General features: G+C 45.4%; 1 protein-coding gene across 3 annotated transcripts in view; it reads left to right on the forward strand.

The window, feature by feature from the left end:
- Positions 1-1,821: 1,821 nt before the first annotated feature.
- Positions 1,822-19,349, forward strand: part of PHKG1 (phosphorylase kinase catalytic subunit gamma 1) — an 86,827-nt gene continuing 69,299 nt past the window's right edge. Inside the window, exon 1 of one of the 3 annotated variants that reach the window (XM_073558943.1) lies at positions 1,822-1,882. The gene's annotated coding sequence lies outside the window, so the exon portion shown is untranslated. Of the gene's footprint in view, positions 1,883-2,051; positions 2,181-16,257; positions 16,390-19,349 lie in introns of those variants that run through there. The other 2 variants (XM_073558942.1, XM_073558944.1) reach the window with 2 other exon arrangements.

Consider the following 19,349-nt stretch of genomic DNA (forward strand, 5'->3'; position numbering starts at 1 on the left):
AACTGTGGAAAACCGCACTTTTATGCACGCCTAAAAAGACTGATACCGCCAGATCACAGGTCAGACAGCCTCCACAGTGCCTCCATCTGCCTCATTATAGGAAATCTACTGCCAGGGGTTGCTTCTGAATCATGTATTTCAGACATTTACATGGAAAACCCAATGTAAGTGCTCAGCGCAGAGCCTAGGATAATTGTGAAACAAGCCATACTGTGATCTTTGTGAAGCAGAATGAGCAAGTCAACAGCAGGTGAAGGATTTATTTTATTTATTTCTTATGTCGTTCTTCATGCGGTATAAGTGATTAGACAAATTTATTCTTTGGGTCAGTGTGATTACAGCGATACCAGATTTATATAGTTTTTTATGTTTAGCTTCTCTCAAACACTAAAAGACCCTTTAAAAAAAAAAAACAACTAGTTTTTGCATCGCCATATTTTGAGTGCTATAATTTTTACATATTTCTGTCAATAGAGTCATGTGAGAGCCTTCTTTGGAGGAGTTGACGTTTTTATTGGTACCATTTTTGGGCACATGACATTTTTTTGATAGCTTTCTATTCTGTTCTTTGGGAGGCAGAATGAACAAAAACCAGCAATTCAGGAATTGATTCCTTTTGGGGGATTCCATGTGTGGTAAAGTTTATAAGCGGCAGCTTTATTCTTCTGATCAGTACGATCACAGTGATACCACATTTATATAATTTTTTAATGTATTTTTCATGTTTTGGCGATTTTACACAATAAAAACTTTTGTAGAAAAAAATATTATTTTTGCATCACTTTATTCTGAGAGCTATAACTTTTTTATTTTTCCGCTGATGGAGCTGTTTGGCAGCTTTTTTGCTTGCGGGACAAGATGACGATTTCAACAGTACCATTTTTATTTACATTTATCTTTTTGATTGCCTTTTATTTCACTTTTTGTTTGGCAGTATGATGAAAAAGTTTAATTTTTTGCCTCGTTTTTTATTTTTTTATGGTTAAGGGGTTAACTAGTGAGACAGTTTTATGCGGCAGGTCGTACCAGCAAGTCACATCAATCACAATGCAGTGGGTTTGAATAATTTCTGAACAGGACCATGCCTGACCGTGACTGAAGTGCCATCCCTATGACTGAAATAAAAGGAAAGATGTGATGTGAAATACGTGATGCAATCTAAAAATGATATAAAGTGTTTTTACGCATATAGTTGTGCTCAAAGATTTACATACCCCTGCAGATTTTTTACTTTCTTGGCCTTTTTTAAGAGAATATGAATGATAACACCAAAACTTTTTCTCCACTCATGGTTAGTGGTTGGGCATTGAAAAGGCATTTGAGATTTTACCGGCTGCTCTGCTTTTTGACTCGGTGTATTCATTATACAAATGCCCAATATTCTCCTACATCAGGATTACGGAAATATTTCTTTTAGGGCTCGCTCACACTTGCGATGAAATCGGACGAGTGCAATCTGATTAAAAAAATCATGAAGCAGACAAGAATAGTCAAGAACAGACCATTGATCAGCCTTGGTGAGTGTATTGTCCGCGTGTCGTCCGTTGCATACATTGATATGTGAACCCGGCCTAAATGTAGGTTCCAATTCATAAAGTCATTGACGTCACAGAACCAATTTATTAAGATCGGAGAATAAACAGGCGTTCTTCATAACTATTAATTTGTTCTCCGTGCGGCGCGTGCTCAATACATGGATTATTACTGTGTACTGATGGTTTGCTGGTGACACTCCCTACTTATTTACTTTTCTCTTGCCTAATGTTTCCCTCCCGGCAATAAGTCTTCATGTGCATTTTCTTGGTAAGTAGCAGAGATTTCCTTCTCTTGCAGCCTGACAAATCCTGCAATGCAGCAGCTATCCGAGCTTAATGGCAGAAAGGTACAGTATGTTTTCTGGACTGTTTACTAGTGTGGATTGCCATTCACCTTAGCCTAGGTCACACATGTTGCTCTGACTACATGGCGGGCACATAGGCGGCAGCAGCAGCCTTCGCGGAGGCTTGGGAGTGCTGGGTTTATTCCAGGATGAATAGCAATGTATTTTTGGCAGGCCACTTGCTTAGATCTGCAGTGTAGAGAACACAAGCTCACACCATTATCAGCTCTGACAGCGTGTGTGCATGCTGGAGCCTGGGAGCGCTCTCGGGGGTCTACCGGAGGACCCCACATCAGTAACGGTAAGAGAGGATTTATCTGACAATATAGATGACACTGCTGCTCCGATATCCTTATATGAACAGGATTTAGTCACAGCCTGTAATCTCTGCGCTCACGAATCTGCCATTCTGCTCTCTTCCTCCCATAAAATAGACTGTCTGCATTCGTTATCGTCATCATTTTAGGTTACGGTCGCTATATGAGTGAATAACCTTCCGTAAAAGTCATTTACTATTTTTTTTTTAGTTGCTTGCTGCGTTCGCTATAATTGCATTTATATGATTGTTTTTTTTTTTTTTTAATAACGCTGATAGTAGTACTAAAGTATGGAATAGTGAACAGCAATTCCTCCAAGAACCATATGACAGAAAAAGACATACTGCAAGATCATTTACATGGGTTTTTAATTTGTTTCTAATAGTAGAGCTTGTCTATCATACTTTCGATTTAGGGATTCTGCAGATGACCATATTATAGGATTTCATACAACCTCCACATTGTACAGGTCCTAAAACTGCTCCCATAAGCAGTCTGCGGGACGTACTGTACCTCCAGATGACTCCAATTTCATACAGTGACATACAGCACTATACAGAGATAGTCTTCCCTCAAATCAACATTTCGCCAAGAACATGCCACAAATGTTCAGCAGAGATTGAAAGTTTTCCAAAAAAATAGGTGATAACATGCCGATTGCTGAAGTTTCAACTCCTGGATCCTGAGAATCAGAGAATGGAGCAGTGAGCTATCACCGGCACTGCCACTCCATTATTATTATGGGAATGCCGAGCACAGCGTTCAGCAATAGCGGAGAGACCCAATAAAAGGGTTGTCCGGTCTAAATCGATAAGTCTGCAGTCACTCTGTGTGCCAGCAGACTTATGAATACCCCCAGTGCACACACTGTGCGCGGCGAGGATTCGCCAGTTTCTGAGCTGAGAACAGCACCGCGGTGTAACTAGAGCATGAGCTCCAGTGCGAGACTCATATATTATATATATATATTATACACACATTGCTCAAAGCAATAAAGGGAACGCTGAAGTACTACATCCTAGACAGGCTCGGACTGGCCCATAGGGTAACAGGGGAATCCCACGGTGGGCCCCGCTGCAGATCTGGGCCCTCAAACCCACTGTATGGGCAGTACTTGGCATAATTTAGTTGATTCACTGTGTACAGAAAAAAGTAGCATCTCATCATTCATTAACCGCTTTTCCCCCCAAAGGTGGTTTGCACGTTAAAGACTAGACCAATTTTTACAATTCTTACCAATGTCACTTTATGAGGTAATAACTCTGAAACGCTTCCATGGATCCCGGTGATTCTGACACTGCTTTCTCGTGACATATTGTACTTCGTGATCGAGGTAAAATTTTGTTTGATATGACTTGCGTTTATTTGTGAAAAAAATGGAAATTTGGCGAACATTTTGAAAATTTTGCAATTTTCCAACTTTAAATTTTCATGCCCTTAAATCACAGAGATATGTCATATAAAATACTTAATAAATAACATTTCCCACATGTTTACTTTACATCAGCACAATTTTGGAACCAATTTTTTTTTGTTAGAAAGTTATAAGGGTTAAAAGTTAAACAGCGATTTCTCATTTTTACAACACCATTTTTTTTTTTCAGGGACCACATCACATTTGAAGTCAATTTGAGGGGTCTATATGATAGAAAATACCCAAAAGTGACACCATTCTAAAAACTGCAACCCCTGAAGGTTCTCAACCCACATTAAAGAAGCTTACTAACCCTTCAGGTGCTTCACAGGAATTTTTGGAATGTTTAAAAAAAAATGAACATTTAACTTTTTTCACAAAAAATTTACTTCAGATCCAATTTTTTTTATTTTACCAAGGGTAACAGGAGAAATTGAACACCAAAAGTTGTTGTACAAATTGTCCTGAGTATGCTGATACCCATATATGGAGGTAAACCACTGTTTGGGCGCATGGCAGAGCTCGGAAGGGAAGGAGCGACGTTTGGCTTTTCAATGCAAAATTGGCTGGAATTGAGATCGGATGTCATGTTGCGTTTGGAGAGCTCCTGATGTGCCCAAACAGTGGAAACCCCCACAAGTGACACCATTTTGGAAACTAGACCAGCTAAGGAACTTATCTAGATGTGTGGTGAGCACTTTGAACCCCCAAGGGCTTCACAGAAGTTTATAACGTAGAGCCATAAAAATAAAAAATGATATTTTTTCACAAAAATGATATTTTCGCCCCCAATTTTTAATTTTCACAAGGGTAAGAAAAGGAAACTGGACCACAAAAGTTGTTGTCCATGTATGTGGTGGTAAATCACTGTTTGGGTGCACAGCCGAGCTCAGAAGGGAAGGAGCACCGTTTGCCTTTTTTAACGTAGAATTAGCTGGAATTGAGATTGGATGCCATGTCGCGTTTGGAGAGCCCCTGATGTACCTAAACAGTGGAAATCTCCCATTTCTAACTCCAACCCTATCCCCAACACACCCCTAACCCTAATCCCAACCCTAGCCCTAACCACAAACCTAACCCTAACACAACCCCAACTCAAACCCTAATGGGAAAATGGAAATAAATACATTTTTTTTATTTCATTATTTTTCCCTAAGGGGGTGATAAAAGGGGGATTGATTTATTATTTTTTTTTTATTTTGATCACTGTGATAGGGTCTATCACAGTGATCAAAATGAACCAATAGGAAAAAATCTCTTCTTGGAGGCCGCATTGCACATGCGCCCGCCATTTTCTCCCGGAAGAAGAAGCTGGCATTCCAGCGAACTTCAGGGAGGCCTGCAGGGACAACGGAGGTACCGGGGGACCCTATTTCTCTCTCCTCTGATGTGCAATCACTTCAGAAGAGAGAGAAATTAAATTGAAAATCTGACTTTTTTTTGCAGTCGCCGCGGGGTCTCCGATCCAATGGCAAAGGGGCTGTCAGCCCTCTGTCTGCTCCCGGCATGCTGCGATAGTGTTCGATCGCAGTATTTCAGGGGGTTAAAGTGCCGGGAGCAGTCTGGCACTTTAACACCCGTCCGCGCTCGGCTGCGCACCCCCTCTGTGGGTGGTTGATCGCTACGGCGTACTATACCGTCCATGGCCAAATTGTGCCAAGTCACATTACATAGTGGAATGCATTGAGAACAATAAAACATAAAAATGATACATGTAAATCATAGTTAATAGCCCATGGAGGTCTGGATTTGGAAAGATACTCAAAATCAAACTGGAAAATCAAATTACAGGCTTGTTAAAACTTCAGTGGAAATGCCTCAAGACAAGGAAATGATGCTCAGTAGTGTGTGTGGCCTCCACGTGCCTGTACGACCTCCCTACAACACCTAAGCATGCTCCTTATGAGGCAGTAGCTGTTCTCCTGAGGGATCTCCTCCTAGACCTGGATTAAAGCATGCCCATCAGTCAACTCCTGGACAGTCTGTAGTGTAGCGTGACATTGGTCGATAGAACGAGACATGATGTACTATAAGTGCTCGATTGGATTCAGGTCTGGGGGAAGGGCAGACTCGTACATAGCATCAATGCTTTCCTCATGCAGGAACTGCTGACACACTTAAGCCACATGAAGCCTAGCATTGTCATGCATCAAAAGGAACCCAGGGCCCAGTGCACCTGCATTTGGTCTCACAATGGGTATAAGGATCTTATCTCGGTACCTAATGGCAGTCAGGCTACCTCTGGCGAGCACATGGAGGGCTGCGTGGCCCTCCAAAGAAATACCTCCCCACACCATTACTGACCTACTGCCAAACCGGCATTGCTTGAGTATGTTGTAGGCAGCAGAACGTTCTCCACAGCATCTACAGACTCTGTCACATCTGTCACATGTGCTCAGTGTGAACCTGGTCTCATCCGTGAAGAGCACAGGGCACTAATGTCGAATCTGCCAATCTTGGTGTTCTCTGGCAAATGCCAATCGCCCTGCACAGTGTTGGGCTGTAAGCCCAACAACCACTTGTGGACGCCGGGCCCTCGGATCACCCTCATGTGGACGCCGGGCCCTCACACCACCCTCATGGAGTCTGTTTCTGACAGTTTAAGCAGACCCATTAATGTTAGTGGCCTGATGGTGGTAATTTTGCAGGGCTCTGGCACTGTTCCTCCTTTCACGAAAGAGGAGGTACCGATCCTGATGCTGAGTTGTTACCCTCTTACAGTCCTTTCCACATCTGCTAGTGTACTGGCCTGTCTACTGGTGTCTGCTCCATGCTCTGGACACTGTGCTAACAGACACAGCTACTCTTCTTGCCACAGATCACATTGATGTGCCATCCTGGAGGAGCTAATAAAAAGCTGGAAGGAAAGTAAAAGCCCAATAGGGTTTTATCTGGGTATTAAGAGATACCTCTAATCAGATTGTACTCACCATATAGAGCCCAAGCACAGGCTCATACAAATATTTGCTGCTGCAGATCCATCGATCTCCTCGTGACCAGCCAGAGTAAAAAAAAATGGGATAAAAAGTTGGCTTAACTCCACGCTGCTTGAAAGATAGATGTCCAAATGGATATTCAGATGAAAAAGTGGCTTTATTCAACGCGTTTCGGAGTACTATATACTTTTGTATTGAGTTAATCCACCTTTTTATCCCATTTTTTTTATCCTGGAGGAGCTACACTACCTGAGCAACTTCTGTGAGTTGTAGACACCGCCTCACCACCACCGCTGCTGTAGCTCTAAGGGTGAGAGCAATGACAAAATGGAAAAGCGACCAAAAACAACAGCCAAAAAGAATGAGAACAGAGAAATGGTCTTTGGTCACCACCTGCAGAACCGCTCCTTTATAGGGGTTGTCTTGCTAATTGCCTACAATTTTTACCTACTGTCTGTTCCATTTGCACAACAGCAGGAGAAATTGAGTCACAATTGTTACTTCATAACTGGACAGGTTGATTTCACAGAAGTGAAATTGAATTGGAGTTACATTGTGTTGTTTAAGTGTTCCCTTTATTTTTTTGAGCAGTGTATATGTGGTGCCCCTGAGGCTCAGTCGCCACAGAGGTACTGCACCTCCTCCTGAGGTGTGGTACCCCACCATCCAGGTAAGTTGGAGGCTCCTGACCACGCTCCAACACCTGCATCCCACACAACAAGGTAGTTCAGCAAAGCCACATTGCGGTTCCCTGCTTGGAGTGTAACAGAGCACCTTTGGTGTCTCCCTGCTTGGAACACGAAACGTGCTGGGAGGCGGGTGGAGTTAGAATACATAAAAGAGCGGGAGGGTTTAGGATTAGAGGTCAGCCAGTCGGAGAGAGTCACTCAGAGAGGAGTGAGGAAAGGAAATCCCTGGAAGAGGGATGGAGGAAGGAGGTGCTGCAGCAGATCTCATTGACCTGGGTCTGCTGGCACGGGAAAGGAAAAAAGGAGAAAGACATTGAACCGAAACCTGATCTTCCATAAGAAGGAAAGACTAGTACGGAACGTAGGAGTAAAAGGGAACAGATGACGTGGGTTAGAGGAAGAACCCTGCCTAGAAGTTCTAAGCGCAAGGCCGGGGCCCGGTCCCCGAGGTTGTATGGACACTAATGGTTCTACAGCAGACACCGGTGGAGTAGTGGGCTGTAAATGCACTACTCCCATCTAAGACTTGGGGGCACAACAGCAACATTGATAGTGAGCCGGGATTCAGGAGTAAGGATTCCCCGAAGCAGGCTACAGCTGTCTGCCGTACAAGTAGAGTTCTTGGGAACCTCTGTCAGGAGGCACTCCAGTGTAACTCAGTACTGGGAGTACTTCACACTTAAAGGCGCTATAGAGGAGACGTTTAGAAAGGCACATGTTGGCGGAGCGTTGGAAGGGAGCATTCCATCTTGCCTGGAGGTTGACTGAGTCCCTGACCCGGAGGACAGGGCACGGAGGCAGACACCTGTGTGTACTACAGACTGTGAGTAAAGCTTTGGAACTGCAAGCCCTGGTGTCCTCCATTCATTCTTGCACCAACGCATCCAGGACCGCTACATCTGGGTACCAGCTTCTACACCGCTTGTGCCTCTCCTCTTCCCCTACATCTACACTGTCCTGGGGCTACAGCTCCACCTGTGGGAGCTTCACCATCTTGGCTAAAACACACCACCAGCCCCAGAGGATCTGCATGCAACGTCGGCTTAACATCTCACTTGCCGAACACCACAGGTGGCGTCACAAACTATTCATTCAAACCATTACATTTCCCCCATTACTTGGGCGCCCAGGGCCACGGACCGGGTCCCCGCTGCTGTGACACATTCCGCTGATACCGGCCCGGTACCGAGTACCCCACAGCCCTGGGAGGGCGACCCATATATATCATATGTATACATATATGTATGTATGTATGTATCCCCATCCTGGTATATATATTCCCCATCCTTAATGTACAGCAGAGGATAAACCATTATTCTCACTAGGGGCATACATACAGTAAAAATCATGGGGATCCATAGAAGAACTATATTGCTCTATATATAGTCCTCTATATAGTATACAGCATCCCACAGTTTTCCAGACACTGCACAGCTCATAAATCAAAAGATACAAGAACAGCGCTCCATCCAGGTGTAGTAGTAGAAAAAAGACTTTATTCCACCATAACGCAATACAACGTTTCGATCAAAAATAGATCTTTGTCAAGTATACAAAACAGTGCAAAGGGCTAGCTTAAATAGTGTGGAGCTACTGTACAACAAGCACCAATCACCATCAAGCCACATCCCATATCTAAAATATTTATAATAAATTACAAATAACAGACATCTAACAAGTAGGGTCCATATCATTTACAATAAACAAGATGGCAATATATATACAATTAAAAAATACATATAATCAACACATATCCCGAGTATATTCATCTCAATATCAACAAATAAAAAAGATGCATCCTCACCTCTGATGAGGATGGCCCCTTCTTCCCCTTTGTACCCTGTATGTAAATCTAGTACAGTTAGTCATAATCGTCAACGCTTGTCTGAGGGCATTTTCATAAGGATCAAGTCCCCATGACTATCAAGTCTAAATTTACATGCAAGAAGAGGCCATATATCAGGAATGGAGAGGTGCAGAACAAAAAGCCCCACTATCTCTGCATACATTACGGTATATAACAAGAGTCAGCCCTGGGGGATGACGGATAACTTGCCTCTTTAAAAGCATTAAACTATGAATAGGGATGAGCAAACCCGAACAGTAAAGTTTGGGGTTCATACCGGACACCTAGTGTCCAGTGCTGAATACGGACTTTTTACTGAACGTCCGTGTTATTGTTCGGGTTCAGCTGCCTAATAAAGCTTGTTGAAATCAACAAGCTTTAAAGGGATTGTCTGGTCCAAATCGATAAGTCTGCATTCAGTCTGTGTGACTGCAGAATTATGAATCCCCCAAGCTCATACACTGTCAGCCTCTGGAATTCACCGGTTTATGATCAGGGACCGGAGGGTATGTATGTGTTATACATACTCCCGGCCAGGGCCCGTCTGGTGGGTGTGGCCTCGCTCCATACACTTGTATTGAGCTGATGCGGCTCCCAGACTAGTGCCGTGACTGTCCAGTGGACCTGGACTACTAAAGGGCGCAGCCTCGCTCCATACAAGTATGTGGAAGCAAGACTGCGCTCACTGACCATGACTACAGTATGTATAACTCTTGCATACTCTTTGGTCCCAGCTCAGAAATCAGCGAATCCCCACAGCACACAATGCCTGTGCTGGGGGGATTCAAAAGTCTGCAGTCACACAGAGTGACTGCAGATTTATCGATTTGGATTGCTGTGGGCACTTCCTTCCCCATCGCAGTCATGCCAAGTAATGGCATGACTGTGATTACCCAGCGCACCACGTGACCACGGGTCAAGTTCTGGTACCTGAACCGAACTTTGGACTCAAGCTCGTCTGAACTTGGCAAACTTAAACTTCTACGGGTTCACTCATCCCTATCTATGAATGATAATATGCCTCTAAATAACACAATTATACAGATAAGAAGTAGTACTACAAGATGCAAATACTATCGCCATACTGTTACTGAACAAAATCAAAGATCAACAATAACAATATTATCACTATACCACCCACTAGATATAACCACCACATAGTGACTAAATATTACCACCATACAGTGAAAAACGTAGCGTGCTCCCATATCTTATAGGCTGCAGACCTAAACCAGCTGTTACACCAACCCGGTGTCACAATCCATTTTTGGATCTGTCATTCTTGGCTGCTCACATTTAAACCCTTTTTCCTATCTGGCCATCGGAAGTTAATGTCAGTCTACCCCCCCCTTGGTGGTCGCTGGTGTTATTACATCTTTAGTTAGTCTGCTGTTGGGTTTTCCTCCCCCCGGTGGCCGCTGATGTTACTGCATTGTGATTCATTATCTTTGCGGGTGGGTGCCCCTCCCTTTATAAGGCCACCTGGTACTCCAGCTAGCTGTTGGTAATACAGGTCATTTGGAAGCCAACCTTTCTGAAGAGACAAGCTATCTTGAGCAGTGGTGTTTGCAGCTGATCTGGAGCAGTGGTTTTCCTGCTGGAAGCTGTCTCCGGGTGCCTTACTCTGTGGTTCGGTGCATGACTGCAGAGTAAGCAGTGTTGTTTGTTTTTCCCTGACTACACACAGTCCCGTGTTTTAAGTTACATGGCCTCTGTGGATGATCGGCTGAATAGCCTCCAGTCCGCGGCCCCGGTTCCAGTTGGAACCCAAGATTCGGCATCTGTGCCCCAACCCTCGCCTCGCTTGGGAAAGCCGCCCAGGTACAGTGGAGATCCCAAACTTTGCAGGGGATTTTTGAACCAATGCCGCCTCCACTTTGAACTACTACCTCAGCAATACCCCACCGATCGGAGTAAGGTGGCATTTGTTGTTTCTCACCTTGAGGTGGAAGCTTTAGCGTGGGTAAATCAGTTGTGGGAACAAGATGATCCTGTGGTGTCACGGTTATCTCTATATTTGGAGACCTCTCATAGAGTATTCGACAAGCAGGGTCGTTTGGCCTCTCCCACTGAGTCTCTCTTTAATCTCCATCAAGGCTAGCTCACAATAGGTCAATATGCCATACGCTTTCGCACGTTGGCTTCTGAGCTGGGCTGGAATAGCGAGGCACTAGTAGGAGCCTTTTGGTGGGGACTGTCAGGTCGCATTAAATACGAGCTTGCAGGACGAGATACTCCAGTTTCTCTGGACGATTTAATTTCTCTTGCTACTCGCATCGACCTGCAGTTCCAGGAGCGTTCTCATGAAGCCATTCGTGAGAGGAGATCGAGTCTCCCATCTTCCTTTGATCTTAGGCCACTTGGTCCGCGTCCCGTGGAGTCATCGCCCTCCACTGCTCTGGAACTGATGCAAGTGGATCGGCATAAATTGGAGCAACGACGCAAGGAGAGACGCACGCAGGGTCCCTGTTTCTATTGCGGGGGTGCTTCATATCTGCTTCATTCCTGTCCTGAGCGTCCGGGAAACTCCTCCATCTAGGACAGGAAAGGGAGGCCTCCCTAGGTGTAAGTGATTCCTCTCTACCCCTAATTTTGTCAGTTCAACTGTCTTTAGGTTCCAAACGCTACTCTATAGAGGGTTATGTGGATTCGGGCGCGGCGGGTAACTTCATTAGGCAAGAAGAGGTCGAGAAGTACCGGATTCCTGTCAGGACCTTGGAGAACCCTCTATTGATTTCTTTGTTGGATGGCAGACCTTTACCAGAGACTGTCACGAAGGTTACCGAAGAGGTGGAATTACAAGCGGGCCTCCTGCATCGGGAGAGGATAGTCTTTCATGTTCTCTCTAATTTGTCTCACGCTCTTCTTCTTGGACTCCCGTGGTTAAAGGCACGAGTCGACTCTTGACTGGCGCTCGGGGGACGTACTTCGTTGGGGTCTATCCTGCCAGGAGAAGTGTCTACTGCCGGTTTGACCACTTTGCCTCTCACATCCTGTTTCCGCTCCCACGGAGTTACCAGCGCATACTGGTCCTTCACAGATGTCTTCAGCAAGAAGGAGGCAGAAAGTCTTCCTCCACATTGACCGTATGACTACCCGATTGAGCTCATTCCTGACGCCACCCCTCCTAGGGGTAGAATATATCTGCTCTCCCCAACTGAGATCCAGGTGATGTTGGACTATGTCCAGAAGAATTTGTCCAGGGGCTTTATTCGGAAATCCTCTTCGCCCGCTTTTTTGTCAAAAAGAAAGATGGCTCTCTTCATCTTTGTATTGACTACAGAGGCCTGAATGACATCACAGTGAAGAACAAGTATCCACTATCACTGTTCCCAGAGCTTTTTAATTGTTTTAGGGGAGCACAGATCTTCACTAAACTTGATCTTCGTGGAGCCTATAATTTGATCCGTATTCGCTATGGGGATGAGTGGAAGACTGCGTTCAATACTCGGGATGGGCACTACGAGTATTTGGTCATGCCCTTTGGACTCTGTAATGCTCCCGCAGTCTTCCAGGAGTTTGTCAATTAAATTTTTCATGACCCCTTGTACTCCTGTGTTGTGGTATATTTGGATGACGTCCTCGTCTTCTCTCTGGACCTATCGTCCCATAGACGGAATGTTCGACAAGTGTTGCTACGTTTGAGGGAGAACCGTCTCTATGCCAAATTTGAAAAATGTATTTTCGAACAGACGTCTTTACGATTTTTGGGATATATCATCTCCGACACGGGGTAAATAATGGATCTAGGGAAAGTGTCCACCATCCTCAACTGGCCGATACCTCTCGGAGTTAGGGCCATTCAAAGATTCCTCGGTTTTGCAAACTATTGCCGGCAGTTCATACCTCATTTCTCCTCTCTGACCATGCCAATCTCGGCACTCATTCGCAAAGGAGCCAACCCCATCGTTTGGTCTACAGAGGCTAAGGACGCCTTTCTGTCCTTGAAACAGGCGTTTGCAACTGCTCCTGTGCTCCCTGAAGTGAGCAGGCCATTCGTCCTCGAGGTGGATGCTTCCTCTACTGGAGCTGGAGCAGTGCTATCTCAGAAGTCTCCGGTCGCCTAGTCACCTGCGCTTTTTTCTCCAAGGCGTTCACAACAGCCAATCGGTGACAAAGAACTGTTGGCCGTTAAGTTAGCTCTAGAGGAGTGGCGGTATCTGCTCGAGGGGGCGGTTCATCCCTTCGTAATTTTTTCCGACCACAAGAATCTAGAGTACATCCAATCTGCACAGAGGCTCCATCCCCAGCAAGCTAGGTGGTCCCTGTTTTTCTCTCGCTTCAACTTTGAGCTTCACTTCCGGCCAAGCAACAAGAACATCAAGGTGGACGCTCTGTCTAGGTCTCTCCAGCTGGCTGAAACTGAAGAGGACCCATCTCACATCTTTGATCCTTCCCGGATTAACTCTTTGGCTCCTCTAATTCTTGCTTCCCTACCCCTGGTAAGACGCTTGTCGCCGAAGGAGACAAAGTGAGGGTGTAACTCTGGGGTCATTCCTCTAAGTTTGCCGGTCACGTTGGAGTGACAAAGACTCTCCTCCTTATCTTTTGTCATTATTGGTGGCCCGCTCTCCGTCAAGATGTGAAAGACTTCATCTCTTCTTGTCCTTCCTGCGCCAAAAATAAGATTCCAAGACAATTGCCCGTGGGTCCCCTGCAGCCTCTTCCAATACCGTCTGCTCCATGGCAACATATAGCGATGGACTCAATCACCAACCTTCCTCGCTCCACGGGGTGTACGGTCATTCTAGTGGTTGTGGACCGGTTTTCCAAGATGGCTCACTTTGTCCCTCTGCCTGGTTTACCCTCGGCACCCGAGTTGGCCAGAACTTTTATTAGTCATATCTTTAGAATCCACGGGTTCCCACAACACATCGTGTCTGACAGAGGAGTACAATTCACTTCCCGGTTCTGGAGAGCCCTCTGTAAGCTTATAGATGTAATGTTGGACTTCTCTTCTGCCTATTACGCACAGACCAAAGGCCAGGTGATACATACCAACCAGATCCTGACGTCTTACCTTCGACATTTTTCCAGAGTTTGCGTACAACAATCACCCCAGCGAGTCATCCACCAAATCTCCCTTTTTTTGTTGTTTCTGGACAACATCCTAATATGCCTTTACCGGTTCGTCCAGTCTCAGGCGTGCCTGCAGCCGACTCTCTGTCCATAGAGTTCTCAAAGATTTGGGAAGAGATCAAGAGAGCCCTGGTTAACACGGGAGATAGGATGAAGAGATATGCTGACAAACAGCGCCTGGACTCTCCTCTTTATCTTCCCAGTTATAAAGTCTGGCTCACTACCAAGTATATCAGACTCAAGATGCCTTCGTACAAGCTGGGTTCCCGATACATTGGTCCTTTTGAGATTCTGGCTCGAATTAATGACACAGTCTACAAATTGAGGTTGCCTGCCTCACTTTGGATTCATAATTCCTTCCATACCTCCTTCCTCAAGCCCGCAGTGTTCAACCATTTACACTCCTCATCCAGTAGCACTCCTCACCCTGTTTGCATTGGGGATGTTTTTGAGGTGAAGGATATACTTGCCATTAGGAAAGTGAGAGGGAGAATATATTTCTTAATTGACTGGAAGGGTTTTGGTCCTGAGGAGAGGTCGTGGGAACCTCGAGAGAACATCTCTGCACCCTGTATCCTTGGGAGGTTTCTTTCCAGCCTTAAGAAAGGGGGAGTAGAGAGGGGGGTACTGTTACACCCACCCGGTCCCACAATACTTACATGGGCTCCAGTGGTATCGCTGGACGGGGTCTGCTCAGGTCTCGCTGGTATCTCCGGAATTCCGTTGTCCGTGCATGCGCAGAGGGTCCTGGTGGCTCACTCCTTCTGCTCGGCATTCTGGGGGAGAGTTGTGACCTGGAAGCTCCTCCCTGTCATGGCGGCCTCCACCGAGTATATCAGATTGCCTTCTGTCCAGGGTAAGTGCCTGAGTATTGCCTGTGTGTCCTGGTGGTACCGTTTGGTATCGCCGTTGACATTCCTGAATTCTGGTCTCCTCTGCCCTGCATGCTTCCCAGCGTGCACTCTGCCCTGACCTCAGCCCTGTACGCTTCAAAGCGTGCGCTCTGCCCTGACCTCAGCCTTGTGCATCTCCCGCTGTGCGCTCTGTCCTTCCCTGATCTCAGGACATCTTCAGTCTATGCTCTGCCCAGTCCTGGTGCCATTCCCGTAGATCCTATTTCTGTTCCTGTCCTGTGTCCTCGGCTTTACTAGTCTTGCTCTCCTGCTCCTGCTACCAGTCCCTTACCCGCTCCCAGTCCTCTCTGCCTCCTACGAGCCGGCCCTCAGGTACTAGCTCTTGCGGTGCTTTTCCCCTGGGCCTGCCCCTAACGCTCACTGTATAGGGGTCGGTTCCACCTGGCCAGCTCGCCCGGGGTCAGTTGGTTCCGCAAGCCAGTGGGTCCACTCTAGGAATCGTGATAGTATACTCAGGCCATGGATCTCGCCGGTACCTCCCTTCCGGCTCAAAAGGAGCTAGCATTCCTGCGCGAGAATCAGAATTGTATCATGTCCTTGCGGGTCAGTTGGTTCCGCAAGCCAGTGGGTCCACTCTAGGAATCGTGATACCAGCCTGCGGTTTTACAAGAACAAATGGTTAGCAATGCCACTTGAAAAACCCCTTTAAAGTATAGGTATCTTCAGTCAAACTATACAAATATTAGGCTTCCTGTTATAGAATTATCAAAACCATTGACTTTCGCTGCAGGTTTGTTTTTAACAATACTCATGTAGGGTTGTACATAATTTTATATTTTTCTGTGGTGTTCCTGGCATGTATAGGGCAATAGTTGTGTTATCCTAATTTGAGAATGAGCTTTTCTGGAGATTCTGAAGGTGTTGTTCCCAAAATTTGGGAACTGAGTCATTGAGAAAAGTATGTTCATTTCATTAAACCTTATGGTAGGGATGTTTTAGACAGGGGTCTAGAGAAACTTGAGTTTTTGCTCATGACAACTAATCAGAATTCACCTCAATTTTATATTGTGCAGTTGAGCGAGGCATAATGAGATGTAATGCAAGAAGCTGCAAGTCTCTTGCTGCCTCTTCCCCTCCTTATATTCTGCTATTTAGAACATAAATGATGTAACATCCTTCTAGGAAACGGCTTATGTAACATCTAAAACCAAGCTGCAGAAAAATCCAGCTTAGTCATCCATCAAGAGCTGAATATGGAAAAGAAACTTTACTAAGCTCTGTGGGATTTCACAATAGATATTTACAGCCGGTGACCCTACAGGGCGGTTCACCAGGGATTGTTTCCCAGGAGAGCAATTCTGTTGTGAAGAAAAAGGTAAGAGGATATTACAGACTTGAAAGTCACAGACATTGAACCAAGACAAAGCATAAAGTTACCCTTTTCTGCTAATCCTTGTACATGCATCTCTTTTACACATTTCGTGTAATCATTCTACTGAAATGTCAAACAATTAAAGGGGGTCTGTCAGCACAAAATGACTGTTCAAACTAAATACAGGATCTCAGTACTCCCTTGGCGTGGCCAAACATTTAAGTTCACCTTCCAACCAACTTGTTTTCCATCTATCTAATATGGCTCCAGAAAGCCAAGGCTGTCAATCAAACAAGATAGAGGGAAACAAATAGGTGGAATGTGCACATAAATAATTGGTCACGGCAAGGGAGCACATAGTGAATTGCTAAACATTGTACAGTTTTATCATCAATAGGCCACTTTCACATATTCAGTATTTGGTCGGTATTTTACCTCAGTATTTGTATGCCTAAACCAGGAGTGGAACAATCAGAGGAAAATTATAAGGCCAGGTGCCAACAATCCAGAACTAGCAGTGCTTTGGACGCAGTGTATGTTCGCTGCATCCAAAGCGCTGTCTTAGGCTAGTTTCACATTAGCGTTTACGGCCGCAGCGTCGGGCTGCGCACGGCCGACGCTAAGCCCCGCCCCTGCTGAGCCTCCGCCGGTAGCTCCGCCCACGGACGCATGACGCTGCATGCGTCCTGCATCCCCTATCTTTAGCACTGGGGACGCAGGCCGTGCGCAGTATGCGTTTGGCGGCGCATGCGTCCTTTTGACGCTGCGCCGAGCGCACCAAATTGCAACCTGTTGCGTTTGGCACTGTTCGAAAAATCATGTGATGCTTCTCTAATTTGTGTAATTAACAGCACCTGTAACTTACCTGTGGCACCTAACAGGTGTTGGCAACAACTAAATCACACTTGCAGCCAGTTGACATGGATTAAAGTTGACTCAACCTCTGTCCTGTGTCCTTGTGTGTACCACATTGAGCATGGAGAAAAGAAAGAAGACCAAAGAACTGTCTGAGGACTTGAGAAACCAAATTGTGAGGAAGCATGAGCAATCTCAAGGCTACAAGTCCATCTCCAAAGACCTGAATGTTCCTGTGTCTACCGTGCGCAGTGCCATCAAGAAGTTTAAAGCCCATGGCACTGTGGCTAACCTCCCTAGATGTGGACGGAAAAGAAAAATTGACAAGAGATTTCAACGCAAGATTGTGCGGATGTTGGATAAAGAAACTCGACTAACATCCAAACAAGTTCAAGCTGCCCTGCAGTCCGAGGGTACAATAGTGTCAGCCCGTACTCTCCGTCAGCGTCTGAATGAAAAGGGACTGTATGGTAGGAGACCCAGGAAGACCCCACTTCTTACCCCGAGACATAAAAAAGCCAGGCTGGAGTTTGCCAAAACTTACCTGAAAAAGCCTAAAACGTTTTGGAAGAATGTTCTCTGGTCAGATAAGACAAAAGTAGAGCTTTTTGGGCAAAGGCATCAACATAGAGTTTACAGGAGAGGAAAAGAGGCATTCAAAGAAAAGAACACGGTCCCTACAGTCAAACATGGCGGAGGTTCCCTGATGTTTTGGGGTTGATTTACTGCCTCTAGCACTGGACTGCTTGACCGTGTGCAAATTTTGCAGCATAATGTAGGGCCCAGTGTGAGAAAGCTGAGTCTCCCTCAGAGTTCATGGGTCTTCCAGCAAGACAATGACCCAAAACACACTTCAAAAAGCACTAGAAAATGGTTTGAGAGAAAGCACTGGAGACTTCTAAGGTGGCCAGCAATGAGTCCAGACCTGAATCCCATAGAACACCTGTGGAGAGATCTAAAAATGGCAGTTTGGAGAAGGCACCCTTCAAATATCAGGGACCTGGAGCAATTTGCCAAAGAAGAATGGTCTAAAATTCCAGCAGAGCATTGTAAGAAACTCATTGATGGTTACCGGAAGTGGTTGGTCACAGTTATTTTGGCTAAAGGTTGTGCAACCAAGTATTAGGCTGAGGGTGCCAATACTTTTGTCTGGCCCATTTTTGGAGTTTTGTGTGAAATGATCAATGTTTTGCTTTTTGCTTCATTCTCTTTTGTGTTTTTTCATTTAAGACAAATTAAATGAAGATAATAATACCAAAGAATTTGTGTTTGCAATCATTTTCAGGAAGAAACTGAGTATTATCTGACAGAATTGCAGGGGTGTCAATTCTTTTGGCCACAACTGTATATCCATTCTATCTATTCTATTCTAACCTGTCAGTGTGATTTTACTGTACGCGGAACATGAATTGCCGGCTTTTCGAAGGACACCAGTGCATGAAAATCGGACAACACTAGCATGGTCCGAGTGCTGTGTGATTTTTTTCGCACCCCTAGGCTTGCATTGGCCAGTCTCAGCCGAGTCTTGATGACAATCACAGCTTGCTGCATTTTTACATACACGCTGAATGCGTCCGAGAAAATAAACGGTGATGTGAGCTACCCCATAGATTAACACTGGTCCGAGTGCAATGCGATGTTTTCTCGCATAGAACTCGCCCGTATTATACAGTAGTGTGATGCCGACCTAAGACACTGACTCACCAACCAGTGCCGTCTCTAGTTGAAGTCCTTCATCTTCTCTTTTGCTCTCCATCCAGCGCAGACTGCCATCACTTTTTCCTGCCAGGATTCGTCTCTGCAAAAAATAACACGGTTATCTAGAGCACCGCTTCCAGAGCACATTCCCTACTTTTTCCCCAATTTCTACTCTGCAACAGATGAAGAAAAAAGCAACATAGTGCTGCCCTGCCCAGTAACAAGACCTCTCCCTCAATTTATATTTGCTCACTCCCATCCTCAATTTATCATCTGATGTTCCCTACCCCCAGTCTCAATTAATCATCCTTTTCATCCCCTAGTCTCAATTGATCATCATTACTCTCCCTCACCCCCCAGTTTCAATTCATCATCATCTGCTCTCCCCCAATCCTCCATTCTCAATTCAT

Source organism: Dendrobates tinctorius, unplaced genomic scaffold (genome assembly GCF_039654945.1).
Source record: "Dendrobates tinctorius isolate UK_male_01 unplaced genomic scaffold, ASM3965494v1 ptg000263l, whole genome shotgun sequence".
In the NCBI taxonomy this organism is placed as follows: domain Eukaryota; kingdom Metazoa; phylum Chordata; class Amphibia; order Anura; family Dendrobatidae; genus Dendrobates; species Dendrobates tinctorius.